Below are 25,358 nucleotides of genomic sequence, written 5' to 3' on the forward strand. Positions count from 1 at the left end.
ACTATAAAGATTTAGCAGCGGTGAGGGCTGTGCATTGCCAGAATATTTATATGTGCAGCATAAACACTGCATGATGAAGAGAGTGGAACAGTCCTGGGGAATCCCGTATGATGCATGGAGGGGTTTGTATATATGTTTTTTATCTTATACAGTAAAAGGGCCTGCAATGCTTGTTTATTGTGTGGGAATACAGGATTGTGCACTTGCCTGTCTAAACATCCACCAAAAAAACCTACCCACACTGACATAAATCATTATTCTGTGTTTAGTTACAGTGTATTTCAGAATTCTAAACTGTACCGATCACTTCATATCCAGCCATTTAATGTGTCGCGGGAGAGGGAGAGAAAAGACTGAAATATTGGTTCATTCAAATGCATCGGCCTACAATCATGCAGGGTTATCATATAGCATAAGCTTTAGAGACTACCGAGGTCTCCATCAGATGCGAGTCTGAAAAGCGTATGCACAAGAAAACGTTTTACGATTGATAGGTTGGTCCATTAACCCCTTTGATGCTCCAATGACGTAGCCATTAGGTCATGAGGTCTGGTACTCCAGGAGCCCCATGATGGTGCAGGTGTGGCCAACTCCAGTTCCCAAGGGCTACCAACAGGTCAGCTTTAAAGGATATCCCTGCTTCAGCACAGGTGGCTCAATCAGTGGAGATTGAACCACCTGTGCTGAAGCTGGGACTGACAGCCACCTATGCTGAAGCTGGGATATCCTTAAAACCTGACCTGTTAGTAGTCTTGGAGGACTTGAGTTGGGCATCCCTGGTGTAGTGGCTCAGTCATGGTCTTTCTGCTAGTTTTCTAGGGGTTATCGCATTGCGTGCTGCTGGGGAACACTGAACACAATGCTGCCGGCAGAGGAACGTTCCCACCCTCCGTGAGCTCGCGAGAACATGGCCACGTTCTGCCAGAACAGCTATGGCACCCTGGTGCCGAGACCCCACTGGCACCTAAAGGGTAAAAAGTATCATTGCCTACAAAGTATCTCACTCCTTCTAGGACCAATACAGCTGCAGGGAGAGAGGGGAATAAAAGGGATTCAGGTACATTCCCAACAAAAGCCAATTTATTGTAAAACTGCTGAAAGACAAAGTATTAAAGGGGGGGGGGGGGGTGCATCTATAGAGACTTACGTGCCTTGAATGCAAATATGTAACAACATTGATTAAAATAAAATGTCAAAAAATAATAACTCACATTGGTCCAATGCCAGCAATTCTGTCTAGTGGAACAGTGTCATTAAACATGAAATCAAACACACAAATGTTTTAGCTGCCGCTCTCCGCTCTCCGATGCTTAGCACCTTCATGGCTGGAGGGATACATTCAGCATTGTTCTGCTCTGCTGTTCTCTCCAGTACTGAGGGGCATGAACCTTTCACCCCAATAGAAACTTTTCTGGCAGGATTTGCACATGATTTGAAATAACAAAACTTTTACAACCTCCTGGCATGTTACACGAGGTCTTTGGTTGAAGTGTGCAAAGGAAATGTAGCACCGTGTTTAATTGCCAGGCGGAATTATGCTGTTCCGATTACTCGTCTATACTGGCATTTTCAGATCGTTTATTTTCTACAACTGTTCTTATTTGTTTTAAATCAACCCTCGAGGTTTAGTTCTTGGGGTCAAACAAGGCATCTTTATAAGCAAGAAAGGAAGTCGTGTCCAGTATTAGGACTGAAGAAATAATGGCTGTGTGGCAGGAGTTGGCTTACCATTGAGAAAGTAGAAATATATTTACGCTGCCCACATAGTGTCCCAAAGCATGGAAAAGAAAGGAAAAGGGTGATCAAACACAGTATACTGTACTAATAAAAGGGCTGGCACATTTCAACCAATTACCCAATATCGGTCTATATCAAAACAGCCATTGGTAGAAGACATGTCACTTGTACAATGTGTCATGATGGGTAATGGAGAGCAGAAGTTCAACAACTAACCTGATCAACACAGGAATCCACCCCACGCCCCTTATCCAGAGCACGAATGCTGTGGTTGGTACATGCCACTTGCTTTAGTCACCGTCAAGAGGGCTGATGGAATTTACATTAATTTTATAGGAGTTTTGGAATTTATAGCATACAAACAGACATGATCTATAGCCAGGGGTGGCCAACTCCAGTCCTCAAGGGCCACCAACAAGTCAGGGGTTCAGGATATCCCTGCTTCAACACAGGTGCCTCAATCAGTCGAAGACTGAGCCACTTGTGCTGAAGCATAGATATTCTGAAGCCCTAACTGTTGGTGGCCCTTGAGCACTGGAGTTGGCCACCCTGGCTACAGCTAGTGCAGGACACACAAATGGCAACATTTCACTAAACCCCCACGAAGAGGCAGAACATTCTGTTGATAAAACAGAACGGTTTCCTTTCTTTTTCACCAATTAGTATTAAGATTGTCTAATCTGTGTAGATCTGATGACTGTACCAGGGATCATTCACAACAGTTCATTGACAAGGTAATCCATTAAGCTCGATGGGGGGGTCCTGGTACGTCTAGGGAAGCTTTAAAAAAACACCCTCATTCCCTAAAGGGCTCCAAGAGCCAGAAATGTTTGCATAAGGAAAAAAAACAAACAGCCAGGCTATAGATACTATAATTACAGCAATCAAAAGGACTAGCTATTCTACGCTAGAAGAAGAAGAATTATAAGAAGATTTAGGAATTACGTACGTACAATAATGTGTTGCTATAGTCAAAGATCCTTTTTGTCAGGAGACGATTTGCTACAAGGGGAATTAAAACGGGAGTCATCTCGCTGTGCCAATCAAACCTTTCAACAAACTCATTGACTTAATCTCCAGCTTGTTCCTACCTGTCTCTGGAGCCTATATTAGAGACTGACTTCTTATAACTCCACAGATCAAGCATCCAGCTACGGTTTGCTTGGTTGTCTTGTAGTCACGGAGGCTCCTTCTTTAGCCATTTCCTCTGTGACAGTGTCTACGGCTTGGATGGGTGAGAGAGGGGGGAAGAAAGCAGGGCTTCACTTTTCATCTAAAACATTCGTATGCAGTAGCACAAAGAGAAAAAGATAGCCAAGGACACCGCCATTTCAACCTGCAGCCCCACAGAGCACGGCCAGCTGCTGTCACAGCAGTAAAACCATTGTGTGCAATCCATCATTCCTGTCCAGTTCTCAGATGATGCTCCCAACCCAACTCCATCCCCCACCCCGCCACCTCGCACTCTCCCATAGGATTAGTTTCCTACAACACACACAGCTCTGATGCAAACCAGTCAGGGTGAAACCTGAGACCCGTAGGGATGCCTTGCCCCTGCCCCGAGCCACCAGACAAAATTTGGTTAAGCCAGAAAACACATGGGGCAAATCCTAAACATAGCCGGTATAAACAAACACTGCGGCTGCACTCATTGCTTATCTCCGGGATACGTGGTCTGTCTTGTGAGCTGGAGAGTACAGTGCAATATGGATCCTTCATTGTGAAGCCACATCCAGAGCTGCCACTTTTTCACGCCGACCAGACATCGCGACTCAGTGGGTCTCGGGGAAAAGTCTCACGGGGTTAGCGAACATCTCGGCCCATTCATCCCTCACCCACCAGCTTTAAACTGGGATACTGGTTTTTATTGATGCAGACATCTGTCCAACCCCAAAAAACACTCACGAATAGCAAAATGAATTAAAAGGATACTCTAGATCTGCTCAAGACCAGTCCTCAAGCCCCTCCAAACAGGTCAGGTTTTCAGGATATCCCCGCTTCAGCACAGGTAGCTCAATCTGATTAAGCTACCTGTGGTGAAGCAGGGATATCCTGAAAACCTGACCTGTTGGAGGGGGGAGGGGGCTTGAGGATTGGAGATGAGCACCCCTGATCTAGATAGGAACCTCAGTGTAATCTGTAGATTTTAGAAAGCTATTCCATTTCTGCACAGCAGACTTTAGTAGTAGCAGAGGCAGTCTGGAGCAGTGGTTCAATGCAACAACCCTACAAGCATAGGATCCAGTTCAAGGAGAGCCTGGACAATTACTTTTACACAGGCAATTATGACTTGCTTGTACTTGCAAGTACTGGAAAATAAAATGGAAAAACATGGATGCATCAAAACAAGAAGCACATTCGCTGTTCCTGTGTGGTTATCAGGCAGGGCTTTCTGCACCCACATAACTGATACTGGAACAATGGACATGGTAGTCATGTATCACATGGATGTATAATTTGCAGGTTGGACCAGTTACAGGTGGATGGGCCTGCAAAGAATCCCACGCTAAAAACACTAATGAACGAGGACATTTCAAGGCACAAATATTTTTTAAATGTTTTAATGGACCCCCGTGCTCAGACCATAATGGCAGAAGGTCACACCGAGAAAAACTACTCAATCAATGACTGGAGAGCAGAGCTCAGATTCCAGAGGCCTGGAATGGGAGAAAGGGGGAGAAAGGGTGTTGAGAGGGGGAGAGGGGGGAGAGAGGGGGTATGTGTGAAGCAGGGCCGGTTGAAGAAGTTTGCTGCCCATAGGCACTTACCTTTATGCCACCTCCCGACACATTGCCCTGACGAGATGCCATGGCAACACGTGACCGTGTGACATATGAGGGCGACGCCGCAGGAGGAGGTAAGAGACCTTTACAGATGCCCCACGCTCTCCCCCGGCAATCAGTTTTATTGTTGATGGGGAAAAGAGCAGGGCCTCTGTTACCGTAGCACCAGCCCCCCTAAAAAAAATTTGCCGCCCAATGCCTGGGTCTCATAGGCCTATGCCTAAATACAGGCCTGGGGGTGAGGGGAAAGGTTCCAATTGATAAGGGAAATTCCTGGTGACCATCATTTAAATTAAGTAAACTGTATGGATTCCATAGCAGCAGCAACAACAACAACCTATACTTATATATAGTGCCTTTCATAGCAACATCCCATATTTATACAGTGACTTACACTTTGAAAGCAGCATATACTGTAGAAGCATACATGCAGCCACCTCTGGGGTAGATTAGAGCAGGGGCGCTCAACTCCAGTCCTCAAGCCCCCCCAACAGGTCAGCTTTATAGGATATCCCTGTCTCAATCAGTCCCAGCTTCAGCACAAGTGGCTCAGAGGCTCAGTCTGTCCTCGACTGAGCCTCCGATTGAGCCACCTGTGCTGAAGACCTGACCTGTTGGGGGTGGGTGGGGGTGGGGACTTAAGGTCTGTAGTTGAGCCCCCCTGGATTCAAGGTAGAACATTTCGGATGCTCTGTAGGTCGACATTCAATAGGGATAAAGAAACAATAGTATTGTTACACTAGTATGTGTATTTATCCCATTCTCTGCTGCAGGGGCCTGCAAAGCTAAGTCCGTGTTTTTCCAGGACAGAAACCTTACCCACTCCCCACTTCTACTGTAAACAAAGGGGTTAGATGGCTCAGGGTGTGAGCAACAGGGGGGGGGGCAGCAGCTGTAAGTATAGAAGGGTCACAATTAGGCTTTTGTTCTTCAAGCAGGCGTAGCACAGGGGTAATGTCATAGCCTTTGAAGTGGGTGAACCCAATTCAAATCCCTGTGTTGGCTCCTTGCCCTGTTTTTCAGACATTGAAAAACATTAAATTGTAAGCTATATGGGACAGGGATTAGTTGAGAATTTCTATGTATGTAGCTGCACTCACCACTATACAAGAGAATATGAAATAGAATGGTTATATTGCAGACTGGAAACCATGCAGCATGTTGCTAGCTGGGCCAGCCTGTTTTATGAAGGCCTGTGTCTATGCAGAACTGCAAATATATGTAGCTGGATACAAGTTACTACAATGCAGATACAATGAATCCTGCCCCGGGGAGCCGATGGGAGAAGATCAAGTAACATACCCAAGGTCACGCCAATCTGACCTTGAACCCAGATCTGCCACGTAACAATGCTATAATGCAGAAACAATGAGGATCACACCCCTACCAGGATAACATTCCACGAGGACCATCCGTAATCGACTTCTTCGCTGCTCCATTCAATACACATTAAAAAGAGAGTCCTTTTATTAAAATCTCAGTGGACCCTCTGCTTGCGGATTGGTCACAAGGTCAGAGCATGCATTCTTGTTACAGTATCAAAGAGAGAGCGCTCCGTGTAAAGTGTGTGTAGATTAGGCTTGTATTAAGAAGGGATCAATACACAGGCTACAGGAGCGATAATCAACCTTTTGCATTTCACGTCCCATCAACCAGTTACTCAAAAAACCCTAGTCCCACCACGATAAAAACAAAACCCCACTTTTCCCCAGGAGTGTATTTTTACGTACACGCGTTCACCCTTTGGGGTGAGGAGGTCTCCTCAATGCCGTGCCAGTCCGGGGACTCCGCAGCTCCCGCCTCCGGTCGGGTGGAAGTTAGATCCAACTTCTGGCATCGACAGCAGGAGGGAGATAATTACAGTGACCGCCGGCGGCTGCATTAGTAGCAGGGGAGCCACCCACTACCGCAGCTGGGACTGGCCCACAGCACCAGCCCATCGGGACAAGCCCGAACGCCCAATAGGCCAATCCGCCTCTGGTCCCACCTTGACAAGTTTTGCCTCCCACTGGTTGGGAAACTCTGGGCTACAGAAGTTATTTAACAATGCATACTGCTCCGATAACCATATGAAATCTCCAACGAGTGTGGCCAACTTACCATGCCTTAGATCAGGGGTGCTAAATTCCAGTCCTCAAGTCCCCGCCAACAGGCCAGCTTTTAAGGATATCCCGCTTCAGCACAGGTGGCTCAGTCGAAGACTGCACCACCTGTGCTGAAGCAGGGATATCCTTGAAACGTGACCTTTGGGGGGGAGGGGATGTGTATTGGACTGGAGTTGAGCACCACTGCCTAAGATTGTACAATTCAGCAGAATACCTAAAAGGCCAGATACTCAGAATTAGCCCAAAACATTAGAGAAAAAGTCCCTAACCAGAACAAGTCCAGAGTTTAAAAGCAGTAGTGTCACATACTCAGCCACATTTAGATGTACAGTAGGTATCTGAAGGGCATCACGTCTCGCGGATACAAAAATCACCATAATCGGACCGAAAACAGGATCACAGGTGCGGTCCGGTTCCGCATGAAAGCGCAAACACGCTTCTATTTTATCAAATGGTTCAGAATTCCAGTTGTGTCGTTGGCCCCTTGAGTAGGGCAGGTAGTCGCTTCGGAAACAGAGATCCCAAAGCATATGTACAAGAATAAATAAAGTGGCAAGCCCCGCGGAATATAGCAAGCGTGCTTTGCGGCTTCATGCAATGCCGACATCCTGCACATGCAGTCACCAGGGATATAAATCAGTAATAAAGAAACGTTTCAATGAAGGTCATTTTAACAGCACCAGTAAGTATTATTTGACGTCTCATGAGGGATTGAACAATGAGATGTGCGAGAATTCGGAAGTTAACTGTAAAAGGCAATTAGCAATGAAAAGTATGCGGGTAAAAGGCAGTCAGTACATTATAGAAGGCTTCCTGCTATCGTAGGAGATAAGAGCCTAGAGGATCAATAATGTGCTACTGTTTATGTATGTAACCAACTCTAACATGTAGGGAAGAGACCTCAGCACACAGACAGTCATCATCGGACCTTAACAGATGGAAACCCTCCTCCATAGCTTCACTCCTCCAAACGGCTTTATCACCTGGCAGGAGCTGTCATATGGCTGCAGGCTGTAAGACACCACCACCCGCCCAGAGAATGCAAGCCTTTTATTTCTGCCTTCTCTCATGCCACCAGGATTCGTGGGGCGTCCTTAAATTAATTACACCTTTGGAGCTCCGAGTGTAACCCCCACGCTGAGGATCAGGGTCTGAAGTGGGTTCTTTAGGAGCGTCTACGTAAATAGTTATTCCAGCCCCATTCCTAATGATTTCATCATCACGATTTGGAACTTCCTAGCCATTTCTTAGAACAAGTTCCTGTAATGTAGCGTAAATAAAAAGATAACTTGTGAGCGCATTCAGATGTCTGCAACCCGGCGTTGCGCCATCGTCTCCCAGCATGCACTGCTTCCCCTGCCGCCAGGAATTCTGGGTAACGGCATGCAAAGCAGCACACAGTGCCACCTTGTAATATGTAGCACATTCTTTAAATATAATCATTTCTCGGTTGCTTCACTTAATAGGTGGAACCAGCTTTTATTTATATGGTACCAATATAAAACAGAGCAGAATATTGCACCCGCACCGGAGGTGACAGACTGGTAATATAGAATGAAGATGTGGAGTTTTCAATAACTGTCCATTTCAGTATTTTATATAAGTAATAGTAATATATTTATATCCGCTCCTTTTCCGTTTTTTTTTTTTTTTGTGACAATTAATGGACTGGACAGACGCTCCCTTGAAAGATGCTTATGAATACTAGCTCCAAGGAGCAAATTCTAATCCAATATTTTGTATCAGAAGCAAAGACAATTTCTCAGGGTTGCAACAGCGGACTAGCCATCTTCTGATCACGGCAAATAAATATATCAATGAAATGCTTTCACTGCATTGCAGGTCTGCTAAAGGGTTAATCAAATTAAAAGGTGTAATTTAAAAAAAGTCTCTCGTGAACGATACAGAGGTCCTTATCTCACTTTAGCACTCATTACATATATGCTTTTAATTTGTTTTATAAGAAGCATAAAACTTGGCTATTTCTTGTGGCAGCTTTGCCTTTAAATAATGCAGAATTGAAGAGAAAATTTAAATAATGCCGGCTATTTTTTCAGAGAAATTTACATTTCTAGTTTTCTTCACCACACGTTAACCCCCGCTGTGCTGAAAAGCGGTGTAATGCGGCAGGAATAAGCTTATAGGGGGTCTATGTTAAAATGGATTCGACGCAAAAAGTTGACAGTGTGCGCTCGTTTGCATGTTATTTCCCAGAATTCCTTGCTGCAGTGAAAGCATTTTATGCCAAGAGATAATGGGGAAAGGCAGGGTTGCAGACCTGTCTGAGATATGTGAATGTGCTCACAAGTGATTTTTTCATTTGTTGTTTTCTTTAAAAATTACGCAGTTTCGGACATTTTGGAAACGTCTTCTATTTACAGAAAAACGTGTGTGTGAGAAAATATTCAAGTTGCTCGGAGACATGGTTTCACATTTGGGTTAGATTTCCTTTTTTTCCCTCTTTTAAAGGGACTGCACTTTTAAACCAGCGGGACTATATAAAGCGTCGCTTTGTGACGCTTTGTGACGACAAGCGTCTTTCTTGGTGCAACGTCTATAAAACAAACTTCGATGTATTGTGCGTCAACATTTTTTTCCCCCACCAAGAATGACACCATAGGTGGAGTTAAGAGGCGGACATTGGAAGTTGTACATATGCAAATGAGACGTATAAAAAAAATATGCGCCAGGAATGTGCCAAAATCGTCAACATTTTCTTGGTGTAACAAACGCAAGCGGACGCACCCATAAGTATGAACATGGCGCACGCCATCCAACCAATAAGAACATGTCCGCCAAGCATAAGAATATGAATAATGACACCAACATGTGCGTTAATGATTTTAGGTGAGAAATAGATTTTTTTGACGTCATGCATACAATTCGTTTTAAAAAAGAAATGATTTACAGCAGGGCCCCGGGTATACGGCGGGTTCCGTTCCAGAGGCCCGCCGTATAGTGAAAATCTCCGGAAAGCGGATCCGGCGATTTTCACTTCTGCGCATGCGCAAACCAGTATTTTTGCCGTTCTGCACATGTGCAACCTATGGTATGCGCGCGCAACCTGCGGTCTGCGCATGCGTGCCAGGCGCACCCGCCCGTTCTGCGCATGTGTGATTTACAAATCAACATGGCGGCCCCCTTCTCGGTGCCGCCGTATCAGCGGATCGCCGAGAAGCGAAGCGCCAAGAAGCAGGGCCCTGCTGTATACATAGAGGCCCCCTCCCCCCCCCCTTCCCTTTGTGTCCAAATATTGCCCAAGAAAAAGCTCAGGTGACAAACGGGCGCATGTTAAAGTATGCGCCTCTGAAATACCTCCTCTCGTTCTCTGCAGAGATGGACATTTGATAGTCTGGTAAAACAAGCTTTCATTTGTCAGAAACCCCTCAGGAAAAAAATATCTTCCCAGGTCTTTAGTGCTCCCGACCGGATGTCCAGGCGCGGCTCTAATCGCGCGCGTGTAACAGGAACCTCTGCGCTTCCCCCGCCAGCTTCGCTAGGATTCTCCCATTTGATGCGGTGTTCCGGGCACACTCGGGTGAGGATTCCGATGGAGAGTGAGAAAAGGGAATGGAGGTCCCTTGGCTTAGGGTGGGAGGGGGGATTGTTGCTGCACAGGGACAAGATGAAGGTCTGCACATCATGCTATGCAGGACAGATCATGTTGGGAGTGCTGAATGCAAATCGGTGTGGATGTGGAGCCCACTACACATTCGTTCACATTGGGGGAGGGAGAGCGCGTTTGTGACCAGATGATCGGTACCAAAGCTACATCACATGGTCCTGTGCCGCTCGGGGGATGCCAGACTTGTGGCATTGTAAAGGTTAAATTCTACCCACAGACTGCTATTAAAGGCTGACCCCTTCACTGCCAGAGCGACCAACTCTGAAAATGCATTTGCTAAGTTGGGTAAAGCGGGAGGTTTATAAACGTAATTAAAGATAGACTTGGGGGGGATTTAAAAACATCCCAACCCTGCAAGGTGGTGGTCACAGGTCTAGGATCTTTATTGGTCCAGAAAGGGCGTTACTTTGTCTGGTGTGATGGCACTTGAAGGGACAGTACATTTAAAGAATAAATCGGTGAGGCTGGAAAAGCTCTGGCAACTATAAATAACATCTGAAGTACCAAACATTATCATCCCCAACAAGAACACTTTAAAGCCAGATGCCAGTCGCCATCTCCTGTTCCTCAAGTACCAGCAGATAGGTTGCAAGCTCTTCAGGGCAGAGATAGCCTGGGCTTGTAAAACCAGATGGGCACAGAGTTGCATACACACAGGTACGTGTGTGTAGGGTTGGCAGGTGGCTGCTCCAAAAATACTGGACACAATGGTGAAAGATGTGACACACACACACACACACACACACACACACGTCCATGCCGTTTCCTCCTCTCCTTGGCCCTGCCACCTCCTCCCGATTGGCTTCATTACCCAAATCAGGATGGACGAAGCAGCCCAGCCCCCCAAGCCAGTCAGGTCACTATGTCCAGAGGGGCAACACCGGTATACACATACATGTTCAGTATTACCTATTTTTTTTACTGGACAGTGTCCAAACACAGGACAGTCCGGTTCAATACTGGACACTTGGCCAACCCTACATGCTGTGTGCCATGCAAAAGCCCATCAAGGTAGTAGTTAAAGAAAAACATATTTCCATTCTGATGTGCAGGATCCCAGTGCGTAAATGGGCCTGCTGACGTGGTAATGTATTTACCGACGGAGAATTCTTATGATCTCAAACCGATAATCAGAAGGCAAGCGTATACAGTGCGAGAGAACCACAAACGTCAGTGCACTGGGGAGACTGCATCAACCCCTGACCGTACACTGCTGTACAGACCACAGTCTCTGACTGTCTCTCCGCTATATCATCCTGGATGGCCCTCCGCCGACTCAAACTTAACATGTCCGAGACAGAGCTCCTCATACTTCCTCCCTACCTGCCCCCTTACTCCTCTTCTCCATTACTGTTAGCAGCACCATCAAAACACCCAGTACTACAAGAATGCTGCCTAGGTGTCACATTGGACTCCTCCCTCAGGCCACGATTACACAGAAAAATGCCCGTAGCGACACCGCGCGGCGCAAAAACAAGTTTGTTAGCTCCGTGAAAACTGCATATACCAAATGCAAAGGTCTCCCCGCTTGATACTGCAATGCAGGCGACAGTTGCAGCGCTTTCGAAATGTTTTCTGGTTGCAACTGCCACGTCACGGGACTCGGCTGTCCAATCAAAAAACAGATTTCAGCCTGCAGCCGCGCGCAATAGCTTGCGACGTCGCTATTGTGATGTCACAGATGCGCGCGCCCTGCAGTTCGGCTGTATAATCGCAGCCTCACATTAATAATGTAGATAAAACCTGTAGTTGTTTCCTCAGCAATATTGCAAGGAAACGCCCTTTCCTCTCACTCTACTGCTAAAACCCAGACGCAGGCCCTCATTCTCTCCAGTCTGAACTATTGTAACCTCCTGTTTTCCGACCTTCCTGCCTGTCACCTGTCTCCCCTACAATCTATCCTCAACGCTGCTGATAAAAATCGCTTTAATCTCTCCTAGATCTGTCTCAGAATCTCTCTTGCACAAATCCTGCTCCTGGCTTCCTATTAAATCCTGGATTACACACTCTTTTAAGGCTATACCCTCCTCTGCCCCTCCTTACATCTCACCTTAATCACTCACTATACCCTCCTCTGCCCCTCCTTACATCTCACCTTAATCACTCACTATACCCTCCTCTGCCCCTCCTTACATCTCAGCCGTAATCTCTCGCTATGCACCATCCTGACTCTTGAGTTTTGCTCAGGGATGTCTTCTCTCTACCCCCTTTGTATCTAAAGCCCTCTCCCACCTAAAGCCCTCTCTCACTGACTGCCCCACACCTCTGGATTCCCTTCCCCTCAATATCCATCTAGCACCCTCTCTATCCACCTTTAAGGCCCATCTTAAAAACGCATCTTTAATGAAGCATTTGGGTAGCTCCGCTGGCTGATACTATACAACTCATGTGTTTACCATGTCCCCTTGCAGTCGCAGATGCACTTACAATAACACCCTCCTACTTAGATTGTGAGCTCTTCGGGGTAGGGACTAATTTTCCCAAATGTCTACTTTTATTTGTATGAAGCGCGTATTCCTAGTAGGTCACATGTATGTATGTATGTATGTATGTATGTGCGATATAAAGATATACATACATCAATCTTGGGAGACCATTGATAACCTGGACACTCCCATAGATCTTCAGTTTAAAGCAGCACTCCAGGTGACACGGCTTTTATTAAATCGTTCTGAAGCAGGGGGTTTCCGGGGTCTGGGCCGCATTGATTTCAGCTGCGGGGACCCCCTACTTCCCAAGATACTTAACCTCCTGTAGGTGCTGCCGGTATCTCTGTGCAGTTTAAAGCTCCCGCGTCACGTGGCCCAATAGGAAGACACGAGGGATGACGTTGCGGCTTCCTATTAGCCTGGGACCATTAAACCGCCATATTGTGATCCCAGCCAGGGCTCCTACGGAATTATCACAGGATCCAGGGGTGCCCCCTCCCCCCCCCATCGCTACCACGAGGATCGAGTCTGCAGATTTGCAGCGGGACTGTCACTAATCACTCGCAGTCCCGGGAACCTCACCACTGTTTGATTAGCTTTGTTTGCTCAGTCCGAACCCGAATTGTTTTGGATCACATTCAAGAATTAACAAGCAACCGAATCACACCTAACTGCAGCTTCTAAACTGACAGGCCAGGGCAATGTCCCAGCCCAGCGATCGTTACACCACAACATTAGGAGGCGCTGCTTATAAAAGCATTGGGAAAAGTGGGGGGTTGATCCGTGTCCTGCATAGCATGCTGCTCTAGCAGCCAAGGGGTTAAGTTTATCAATAAAATGGAACTAAAATTGGTGCTTACAGGGCGTGTCCTGACCACGTTCGCTATTATGCTTAGTTTTCACTTCTGATTATTTTTTTTGCCCGTGGTGGATTTTTGTGGCATTTTTGGAGACTGTGCTGCGTGGTCAAGTATCACGTGGTCAAGTATCATGCACTTGTTGGTGTAAAAAAAAAAAAAAACCCAGCTCTTCAGCAAACCAGAGAAAAATCCACAGTGTCACATCATAATTGTTTAATTAACATCAATTTAGTAGCTCGCTAGTAATGTCCCTTTCCTGGAATTGGGTGAACCTGGTTCTTGTGACCTTAGGCTGTGTTTATAGTCTTGGCTACAGCGACGGCGTGCTGCCGCAAAGCAACTTAATGTAGTCCGTAGCGACTGCGACATCACAGCGACCAAAATCGCTTTAGTCAAAATAATTTGAGTTTTCCACAGACAGACGCACCATGTGACAGGCAGCAGCCAATCACATCGCACACCAGTGTGCAACTTTCGCGACGGCAACGTGTGAGGTCACAGGTAGCGTCACTGTAGCCAGTACTATAAACACAGCCAAGTCACTTTACCTCCCTGTGCTTCAGGCATCGACTAAGTTGTAAGCGACTCACTGTGCCTGCAAATGTTCTATGTACAGCACTGTGTACACTTGGCGCTACACAAGGCAAAAATATTCTTGCCGATGGGGAAATAAATCGCTTTCTTGGACTCTCGTACCATGAGAAGCTTTTACTTTGTGGAACATGTAACACTTCCATTGCTGGGCCACCCTTACGCACTGCACAGAGCCCCGAGGGTTAAGAGGATAAGTAACAGAGCAATACACACTCCCACTCTAAAACCAGAAGAATTAACAGGCTTTCCTCCCACTGAGCAGTGCTGAATAGGCCTGAGATTGAGTGTTTACAAATAGAAACCTACTGCATTGTAAATCACCAAACAGCAGGGGAGAGGGGCTTTCACATTTCCAGCAGGGGACACTTAATGTTCAATGGCTTTCTCCTCCCAGCAATGGCCAGTCCACATTTGCAGCTATTTCCCAGTCTTGAAACCCAAGACCAGTTTGCAGAATCTGTAACCCGGCTCACAATGAAGCTGACGAGAAGGGGAAATATCCCCACGTCGCAGCCACGGTGAATAATACTTCAAAGAGAACGCGCACAAAAAGTTCATGGTTTATTCTAACAAATCGCATAAGTGTCCCAGGCAAAAGTTACACGACTAATTGTCCAAAACCCGCACTCAGCTCCTGCATTTCAGAACGGACCGCCCCATGATCATGCCCGCAGGGATTCGTACCACCATTTCTTCTTCAACACCATGCTATTAGCTACGTACTTACATTTAAAAATCACAGCGACTTAGGCTGCGTCCATGGTGAGTGATGCCGGGCGGAGGCGCGCTGAGGCTGAGGGAAAGCGGGTGCTTTCCCTGGCCTTAGACCGCGCGCCGTCCGGGGGCGGGCCAGTGACGTCACGGAACTGGTTCGCCCTCATTGGGCGAACCACTCACGTGACTGGTCCTGCGCTCCCATGAGAGCGAAAATTTTACATTTTGCCAAGACTTACGCTTCCGCAGGCGCGCGGAATCGTAAGCGAGCCCCTGCTAAAGCCGCTCTCATTGCAGCTGCAGGGGCTCAGTGCCGAGCGCAAGCGCGCCTCAGCACGGGTCAGCGCATAAGCGCTGAACATGCCCGAGGCAGGGGTGGACAGCTCAAGTCGTCAAGGGCCACCAACAGGTCAGGTTTTAAGGATATCCCTGCTTCAGCAAAGGTGGCTCAGTCAACGATTGAGCCACCTGTGCTGAAGCAGGGATATCCCCGATACCTGACCTGGTTGGTGGTGGCCCTTGTAGACTAGGATTTGGCCAGTTCTGTACGAAGGGAAATCTATCCAATCGAAAATCAATTTATTAAGCAAAAAAAAAAAATACCAATATAAAATACATAATCTGCATTTCTAAACACACCTTATTTAAATGTTAAAATCAATCATAGCGCAGGGAGGTTATTTATGACAGAGGAGCAAACAGCTAAACCATATCAAGGATGCAGAAAATGATATACATAGTCAACATAGCATTATGGCAAATCGAAAAGTATATCAATCATCAACCAACGCTACTTAAAATATCCCAGACGCAGCGTAATGCAGAAGATAAAACATCCATCTTTAGAATTAGGGGAGAAACGTTTAATAATCATTCCAAAGACTTTAAACAGGCAATCCAAGCTAGTGATTATTTTTAATATATACACATACATTTGAAGCAGGGGGTCCCCAGAGCTGAACCCCAATAATTTCAGCTCCAGGGAACCCCCGATTTAACAGATACTTACCTCTGTAGAAGGTGTGGTTAGCTGCTCTGCTAGCAGGGATCACATAATTAACGCTGTTCAAAGCTCTCGCGCCCTGCGGGCCAATAGAAAGCCGTGACATCATCAGGTTCAGCTTTCTATTGGCCGGCGCAACGTCGGCTTTACAAACTTTAATAAACCACAGCCAGCTCAGCTACCGGCACCTACTATGGAGGCATCTCCGGAAGCAGGGGATTCCGGAAGCCGAAATGAATGGGGGTCAGCCCCGGGGACCCCCTGCTTCAATCCTGTGCTAATTATTTCTATTCAAAAATTGGATTGCACTTTGAATATGTTCCCCAATGAGTATTTTGTAGAAAGTGATTTCCAGCTCAATAGTATCTTTATTTACATGTAGTTATCAGGGACTAGCAAATAAGTTGTGTATATGGCTATTTATTGTATATTTTGTAACCCAGAAACGGGACGGAGAAGCTGTTCCAAACACCTTTAAAAAAAATGTAAAAAAAATAAATGATAAAATAAAAAATATAAAAAAAGTTAAGCTGATACATCGTTCCTGTATAAATTGCATTTCCTTTACTTCCTTGAAAATGTGTTGCATTTTCCGGTGGAAATCTACTAAATAGAAACATATTGGCTGGCATAGCAATCTCTGACCCAGTTGTGTCCACTGGGCAAATGATTATTATTTCCTGGTGGACAGAACCCTTCGTGGCCCAGGAACCGGATGGTACCAGGTGGTCAGGGCTTCTTTAAAAAAAAAAGGGCCTAGCGAACGCCAGGGATTTCCCCCATTACCCAATGGGCGACACTGGGCCTGGCCGAGTGCCTCCAAAAAAAAAATGTTTAGACGTCTATTGTAGTCCAGATTTCCGGGATCCTCACAACAGGATGCCCCCCCCCCCCTCCCGTGCCACGTGTGATCCAGGGAGAAATCGGATCGCCGTTATTTGAAGTCAGGAAGGAATTTATTTGTTCCCCCTCATAGGGTTGCCAGGTGGCTTCTCCAAAAATACTGGACACAGTGGTGTAAAGTTTGACGCACTCAAGCGGGACACACACCCCTCTCACCTCTCTCCACTCCATGCTGTTTCCTCTTCTCCATGGCCCCACCCCAGGCTCCTGATACCTCCTCCTGATTGGCTGCTTTTGGGTAATGCAGCCAATCAGGATGGAGGCAACTGCCCAGCACCCTAGCAGCAACCCTGCTCTCTGCCTGCTCGGGGAAATCCCACGGCCGCCCAAGCCGGTCAGGTCACTATGTCCAGAGAGGTAATACCGGTATACACATACACGCCCAGAGAGGTAATACCAGTATACACATACACGCCCAGAGAGGTAATACCGGTATACACATACACGCCCAGAGAGGTAATACCGGTATACACATACACGCCCAGAGAGGTAATACCGGTATACACATACACGCCCAGAGAGGTAATACCGGTATACACATACACGCCCAGAGAGGTAATACCGGTATACACATACACGCCCAGAGAGGTAATACCAGTATACACATACACACCTAGAGAGGTAATACCGGTATACACATACACGCCCAGAGAGGTAATACCGGTATACACATACACGCCCAGAGAGGTAATACCGGTATACATATACACACCCAGAGAGGTAATACCGGTATACACATACACGCCCAGAGAGGTAATACCGGTATACATATACACGCCCAGAAAGGTAATACCGGTATATACACATACACGCCCAGAGAAGTAATACCGGTATACACATACACGCCCAGAGAGGTAATACCGGTATACACATACACGCCCATAGAGGTAATACCGGTATACACATACACACCTAGAGAGGTAATACCGGTATACACACACGCCCAGAGAGGTAATACCGGTATACACATACATGTCCCATATTACCTCATTTTTTACTGGACAATACTGGACACCAGGCAATCCTACTCATGAGACGGCATTGGATGATGGGTCACTGGGGGGTTTTGTTTGCCTTCCTCTTAATCAACATACTGTAAATACAAATATACGCTACAGTAGCTGTCGTCTAAATGTAACATAGGCTGAACTTGGACAGATATGTCTTTATCCAACCTCATCATCCACTATGCAAATACAGCATGACATACGGCAGAAGGGTCCCTGGCGTGCCAGCCCAACAACATACACGGTATGCCAGGGCAGTGAAAGGGTTAAACCTAATCACATTCCCACCAACAGCCGAATGAAACTAGATACTTCCTTGTTGCGCAGACTTTTCACAACCTGTTGCAGTTGAAGTAATACTGCGCCCCGTACCCGGCAGCTTAGCCGTAGTGATCGGGGAGCCCGGCAGCTTAGCCGTAGTGATCGGGGAGCCCGGCAGCTTAGCCGTAGTGATCGGGGAGCCCGGCAGCTTAGCCGTAGTGATCGGTGAGCCCGGCAGCTTAGCCGTAGTGATCGGGGAGCCCGGCAGCTTAGCCGTAGTGATCGGGGAGCCCGGCAGCTTAGCCGTAGTGATCGGGGAGCCCGGCAGCTTAGCCGTAGTGATCGGGGAGCCCGGCAGCTTAGCCGTAGTGATCGGGGAGCCCGGCAGCTTAGCCGTAGTGATCTGGGAGCCCGGCAGCTTAGCCGTAGTGATCTGGGAGCCCGGCAGCTTAGCCGTAGTGATCGGTGAGCCCGGCAGCTTAGCCGTAGTGATCGGGGAGCCCGGCAGCTTAGCCGTAGTGATCGGTGAGCCCGGCAGCTTAGCCGTAGTGATCGGGGAGCCCGGCAGCTTAGCCGTAGTGATCGGGGAGCCCGGCAGCTTAGCCGTAGTGATCGGGGAGCCCGGCAGCTTAGCCGTAGTGATCGGGGAGCCCGGCAGCTTAGCCGTAGTGATCGGGGAGCCCGGCAGCTTAGCCGTAGTGATCGGGGAGCCCGGCAGCTTAGCTCCATCAACAAGAGAGCACAGCAACTCCTTCAGAAAAGGTTATCCAGACAGAAGGAGTAAAACAGAGAGGGGAGGGGGAGACCCCGCAAAGGAGCCCAGGGGTGCAGACAAAAGCCAGCACCCAGAATCCTCCTCTGCCATTCAACACACATTCCCTTTCTTAACCCCTTCACTGCCAGGGAAGAGAGAATTTGCCTTTTCATGTTCTCTTCAGAGTCCCCACAACATTGTTATTCTTCCAAACGCAGGGTACGAGCGCCTTAAAATTAAACGGCAACAAGCATGGCGTACTATGGCGCTCCAGCACTGGAGATAAATGCCTTCGCCAGCCACTCCTTGTGCTGTTCCCCATTAAATGGTGGCTAAATCTTCCCAAGCACTGGGGAACACTGCTTGATAACACATTGGGAAGGGGCTTCCCATTGTTTCAACATAAATGCAGCATAACACCTTTTAAGAATAAATGCCTAATTAGCCTTGTCACCAAGTATAAGACAATGGCGTTGCACAGTACAACTACTTTTTCATAGAACTTCAAACAGTTTTAAGTCTTTCATTGGCCATGTTTAATAGTTTCCGTGTATAGCGCTGTACATAGCTTTTTGCCGCACAACCCCTGCACAGAAGAGCTGACAGTCTAGTTGTGGTGAACAAGCTATACCCACAGACGCACTGAAAATGTTATGATTTTTTTTTTTTAATGTCCCAGTTATCGCTGCAAACAGACGAAAGCTACCAGCCCATGTCTATTAAAATTAAACCCATATTTATTGCAGATAAACCGGTTGCCACCATTGCTATGGCGATGCCAGCATTTCTCTGTTTCACGCACCATTTCCCCAGCAAGGGATATATATCAATATCAGGCTTAATCCCTCTCCACCTCTCTGGGAAGGCTTTTAATTGTGAAAAGGAGGTGGGGGGGGGGGGGAGGAGGGACATTTGCATTACCGGGGGTGGGGCAGGCAGAATACTAAACAGCTTCACGTTTGTAAGCAGAAAAACAAAATTTGGTCAGCGATGGGGGAATTTAATAGTGGGGACGGGCCCATGAGCTGAATGTGAATCAGCTATAGGCAAGAACAGAATCCCACAAGCTTATAAGAGGACATCCCCTCAAGTAACATGCTGTAATAGAATGCCACGTGGGTAAGAACTATACATTCCTAGCTAAGACAGCGCTACCAGGGACACGTGTCACCTAACGTGGTCTACGGTGGTCAAAGTGGCTTAAACAAGAGGCGCCCGAGACAAAATAAATAAAAACTACTCGGAATTAAACATCGAGGCAGATCTCTCTGGGGTGTACTCCAGAGAGATATATGTCCATTTTTACAAAGAAGTAATGAGTGTAAAATAAATCCTGGTGTCCTAAAGAGAAAGTGGAACTGTCACTGTGTAAATAGAAAATAAATAGTAGTTTTACTGTTTAACTCCGGTCATCATACTTGGACCGCTGAGTATCTCCGTTAACCTAAAGTGACCCTCTACTGAAAATTAAATGATGGTGACAAGAGTATGATCACCTAACCATGGGGTTCCCAACCTACACTGTGCACCCCGACAGAAAATATTTGTTCTGCGAACCCCATATTAAAATTCTCATCGCCGACTATCGCTAACAAACCTGTGTGACCGCTCCCAGGCAGTAAGGTGTCCTGAGGGCGTGAGGGGGAACACGCTTAATAAGGCCCCAAACTACCCCTCAGTGTGTACAGGCAGCATGGGGTTATAGCTGTCACTCACTGCGGGAGCTTCCAAAGTCACGACCCACAATGCATTGCTGCCGTGGATGCAAAGCATTTTGGGGAGCGACTTTGGAAGCTCCTGCTGTGACAGCTATACCCCCCACGCTAAGGTGCAGTTCTTGGCCTAAGTGCACAGTCCCCACACGGGCTCAAGACCCTGCTATAGTGCCGGGGATCCCCCATTAGATTGGTTGGCGTGCGCCTCGCGTACCCGTAGGGGTTCCCGAATCACTGGCCTAACCCATAAAATGCCAGAGAGGGGTTTCAATCCCAAATAGCACAAAACGTTTAAAGAACTTGCATGACTCTGGTATGTAAAAAGTTATTTATCTTCTATAGGACTATTTTTGTGTAGCACGACGTACATGCTTGGTGCTATTTGCATAAAAATATACACCCATATGTACCATTACTGGATGCACAAAAGACTGATACACAGTAATAGACGGAGCCGATATCAGATCTCTACCTGCATAGATAATAAAAAAGGTACTTGTGCAGATAGTATACCTATATGTATATAGTGTGATCAGGACATTACAGAGTGCACTCACAGATAATGGTGCATACATGCAGAGCTACAATGCTGTGCTACCTAGATAGGTGACATATAGGCTCCTTTCTTGTACACGAGTCCTACCCTGCTCAGGTGGAGACACACACACACACACACACAAACTTAATGGTATACAGAGGACATCAGTAGCACAACCAGGAACCATCCGTAAAGTGTGATGGCATCGCTATACAACTGTATTCAGCTGTGTATATGGTGTAGAGGCGTCACTGACATGGTGTCGCCAACACCCGATGCGCGTTTCATGTGACGAGGCACGCTTCCTCAGGGGGGAGGCGTCAACTCTGTCTGATAATTGCTAGATATACCCCCAGACGCTGGTGCGGCTGTACATCTCAGCCAATCCAACGCGAGAAACCCAAAGGGGTAGAGACTGGCCAGAGTTACCGGGCGATGGTGTACTACAGTTGATGGGCGCGTAGTACATAAGTGACGGAAGAAATCAGTAATTACGGAAAGTGATCCATTGTTGCGAAAAGTCAAAATCATAATAAATGAAATGTTAATGTTATAAACAGGATTGGTATTGTTTGCTCGACTCATTATTGCATAAGAGATATACACCTTTTGCTTTGAGAGGGAAGAAAGGATACACAATGGAAATATATCCCCCTCATGTATATACTGTATGTGTGCATTCATGAATATGGATAACAACACACTAGAGCAAAAACGCTGGAAAGGAGCCCATAAATGGGTCTACATACAACGAGGCTGAATTAGCCGTGTGTGTGAATGTATTGTAATGAATACAGCAATATGAATGATACCAGTGTTCAATGAAGATAGCCATATTCTAGGCTGAAAATAATAATTATTATAATAATAATAATAATAATAATAATAATAATAATAATAGAGCCATTATAAAGCCCCGCATTATAACCGTACTGCAGGGAAGAAACAAGGAGACGCTTATGAGTATACGGATATTGCTTATGAATAGTGGTATTAATCCGTTTGTACAAATGACATACCTATACGTTTAGCCGTCACGATCCTATGCCTTATTATTCATGATTACATACGGTCCGAAGAAAAGGATGCATGTATAAGTCCGGTACTAAGCATTCAGGTTAATGTCATCATTGCTGGCTACACAGAGAATATGGACATATACATACCGGTATATGCCAACACATATGCATACTTGCGCGTAAACATACGTCCAGCATATCTCCACTGGCTGACGGACGATGATGTGTGCGGTAGTTGGAAGGATCTATCTCACCCTGTAAAAGGATAGAGGGTCATCAAGGACCAATGGATAGAAGATAGATAGATAGATAGATAGATAGATAGATAGATAGATAGATAGATAGATAGATAGATAGGATAGATAGATAGGAGGATCCACACAGCCAGAGAGGTATACATGTTGGTATGTGTGTGTGTGATTCAAAAATGGAACGGGCTAATAAAAATACATACATGTCCCACCCCACAAAATTATAGATATTTGCTGCACACCTAAAATAAGATAAATAGTGATGCGTTTACCGGTGCTCCTTAGTCCCAGGAAAGACCTGCATTTTCGTCCAATAAGTTTGATGGACAAGGGCACACAGATTTGAATAATAAAAATTCTTGTGCCATATAATACAATTTTTCAACCTGCTGGCCTTTCAAGTAAAGTGGCTTCACTTTACTTGAGAAAGGCCAGCAGGCCGAAAGATTGTAGTCTATGGCAGGGGCACGCAAACTTTTTTTGCTGCCTCCCACCCCCCCCGACAGGTCACCTCTGATGTTGCGAACCCCCCCCTCCTCACGCAGCATCATGTAACATGACCCGCGGCGTCATTTGACGTCACCATGGCAACCGCGGCGTCAATGCCATGGTCACAAGCCGGCTGAACATCGGTAAGTAGAGGTTGAAGAGGCCTCGTGCGGTCCCCCGGTATTCAATTTAAATGCCTTGGGCAAGATTTAGGTCCAGACTGACTAGGCCATTCTAAAACACGGAATTTCTTCTTCTGCAGCCATTCTTTTGTAGACCTGCTTGTATGTTTAGGATCATCGTCTTCCTGCATAACCCACTTTCGCTTCAGCTGACGGACGGATGGCCTGACATTCTCCTCTACAATCTTCTGATACAATGCAGAATTTATGTTTGTGCCAATTATGACAAGCCGTCCATGTCCTGAGGCAGCAAAGCGGCCCCAAATCTTCACATTCCCACCACCATGAATGAGGTTCTTCTGTTCGAACACAATTTTGTTTTTTGTCAAACAATGTTTCTCATCGAGGCCAAAAAGATCTACCTTTGACTGGTTGGGATGAGGTTCTTCTGTTTGAACGCAGTCTTGTTCCAGAAGCCTTGTGGTCTTGCTCTTTGGTGAACTTCAAACGGTGTTCTTTTTAGAGAGCAGTGGTTTCCTCCTGGGTATCCTTCCATGAACACCATTCTTGTTCAATCTTTTTCTGATAGTTGAGTCATGAACACCAACATTAGCCAAGGCGAGAGTGGCCTGCAGATCCTTGGATGTTACTCTGAGGTTCTTTGTGACTTCCTGGAGGATTTGCCGGTTTGTTCTTGGAAACATTTTGATAGGACGACCACTCCTGGGTAGAATGACCTGTGGTCTTGAACTTTTTCCATTTGTCTTACAGTGGATTGGTGGAGCCCCAAATCCTCAGAAATTATTTTGTAACCCTTTGTAGACTGATGAGCATCAATAACTGCTTTTCTGAGGTCTTCAGAGATTTATTTTGATCGAGGCATTACGTGTTTTCACACAGCTATTTGGTCGGGCCTCCCAAACTCACCCCTAAAGATCTACCTAAATTATTTAAAAACACCCGTTTCTAATTATCCCCTTTAATTTTGCCGACACAGCCAGGGTTTAACTTACTTTTTCCACAAACCCTGACTCTTAATTACTCATTGTTAGTCTAATTCATACAGCATTTTGTTTTCAGAAGACATGGAATTGGTTAATATAAACCATATTGGATATTGAAGTAAAGACTGGTTTTAATTCAAGAAGATGTCAGTCACTTGAAAAAGGCCGCTGTGAGGGCCGAAGCGCCGAAATTCTGATCAAATAAATGAGTTAATAAATTAAAAATCCGTAGTGGCCCGAATCATCTTCCTATGTATTGACTTTGGATTTTCTTGACAGGTATTCCCCTGAACCAGGAGCACCGGTAACCGTAGGTTTATTTATGCTTATATTTTGGTGTGCAGCCTATAAATCTATATTTTGATTCAAGAAGGTTATCATGGAAAAACAATGGAATTTCCATCATTATTTGCTCGCCAGTGTACTTATGTCAGTATTTCTTCTGAAATAGAAAAATGTGCAACTTGTAAAATAAAAGGTTATTATTTTTTGGTCGGGTTGGGCAGCTAGATTAAGAAAGCCAGGTGGCCTGTACTCCCCTGCCCTTGCCAATGAAGAAGTGGAGTCTGTGGGGGCACGCAGAGGTCATGAAACGACTGAGTCCCAGGCAATCGCTAAATAAACAGGTAGGTGTGAGGGGAGGTGATGAGACAGGGAACGTGCAGAGCATAACCCCTTCCCTGCCAGACAACCCACAGTGCATTGCAGCCGAGAAAGGATTAACAATAAGGACTGTGCTTAACCCCCTTTTCCTGCTAATGGGGTCTGCAACTAATTCACTACAAAAAGGGTCAAGAACATTAACCGGGGATAGCCAACTCCAGTCCTCAAGAGTAGCCAACAGGTCAGGTTTTCAGGATACCCATGCTTCAACACATGTGACCCAATCAGTGTATTGTACTGTATGTGTTTATTTATATAGCGCCATTAATGTACATAGCGCTTCACAGTAGTAATACACGTGGTAATCAAATAAATAACAGATAATATAAATAAGTGGCCACCTGTTCTTAAGCAGGGATATCCTGAAAACCTGACCTGTTGGGGCATGGGGGGGGGGGGGGGGGGGGGCTTGAGGACTGGAGTTGGCTACCCCTGGCAAACATAGCTCTTAAAGCAGCTGTCCGTGCTGGTCGCCATATTTATTTTTTTGGCATCTTATATTGTTACTTAAATTAGAGAGATATTTTCTTGGTGTGTGTGTGTGTGTGTGTGTGTATATGTGTGCGTGTGCGCGCATGTATACTGTACACACACACACATTTTGATACAAGGCTCTGTTCGGGAGATAAGCGTTTTGATACATTAAGGGTGTAATTCTATATTAGTCAAAGGGGATGTTTGGGGAAATCCCCATGCACATCATATGGATATACAGTGAAAAAAACAGAACTGCCACCCCACTCATCACCCCAAGTGTTCGGGAGGTCCAAATGGAGCGCCGG

At 46.2% G+C, this 25,358-nt stretch overlaps 1 protein-coding gene across 3 annotated transcripts in view; it reads right to left on the reverse strand.

The window, feature by feature from the left end:
- VANGL2 (VANGL planar cell polarity protein 2) overlaps positions 1-25,358 on the reverse strand; it is a 68,423-nt gene that overhangs the window by 36,873 nt on the left and 6,192 nt on the right. Inside the window, exon 2 of one of the 3 annotated variants that reach the window (XM_075607739.1) lies at positions 22,195-22,302. The exons of the other annotated variants lie outside the window; for them this stretch is intronic. The gene's annotated coding sequence lies outside the window, so the exon portion shown is untranslated. The remainder of the gene's footprint in view (positions 1-22,194; positions 22,303-25,358) is intronic. 3 annotated transcript variants of the gene reach the window in all.

The sequence above is a fragment of the Ascaphus truei genome, chromosome 7 (assembly GCF_040206685.1).
Source record: "Ascaphus truei isolate aAscTru1 chromosome 7, aAscTru1.hap1, whole genome shotgun sequence".
NCBI lineage: Eukaryota > Metazoa > Chordata > Amphibia > Anura > Ascaphidae > Ascaphus > Ascaphus truei.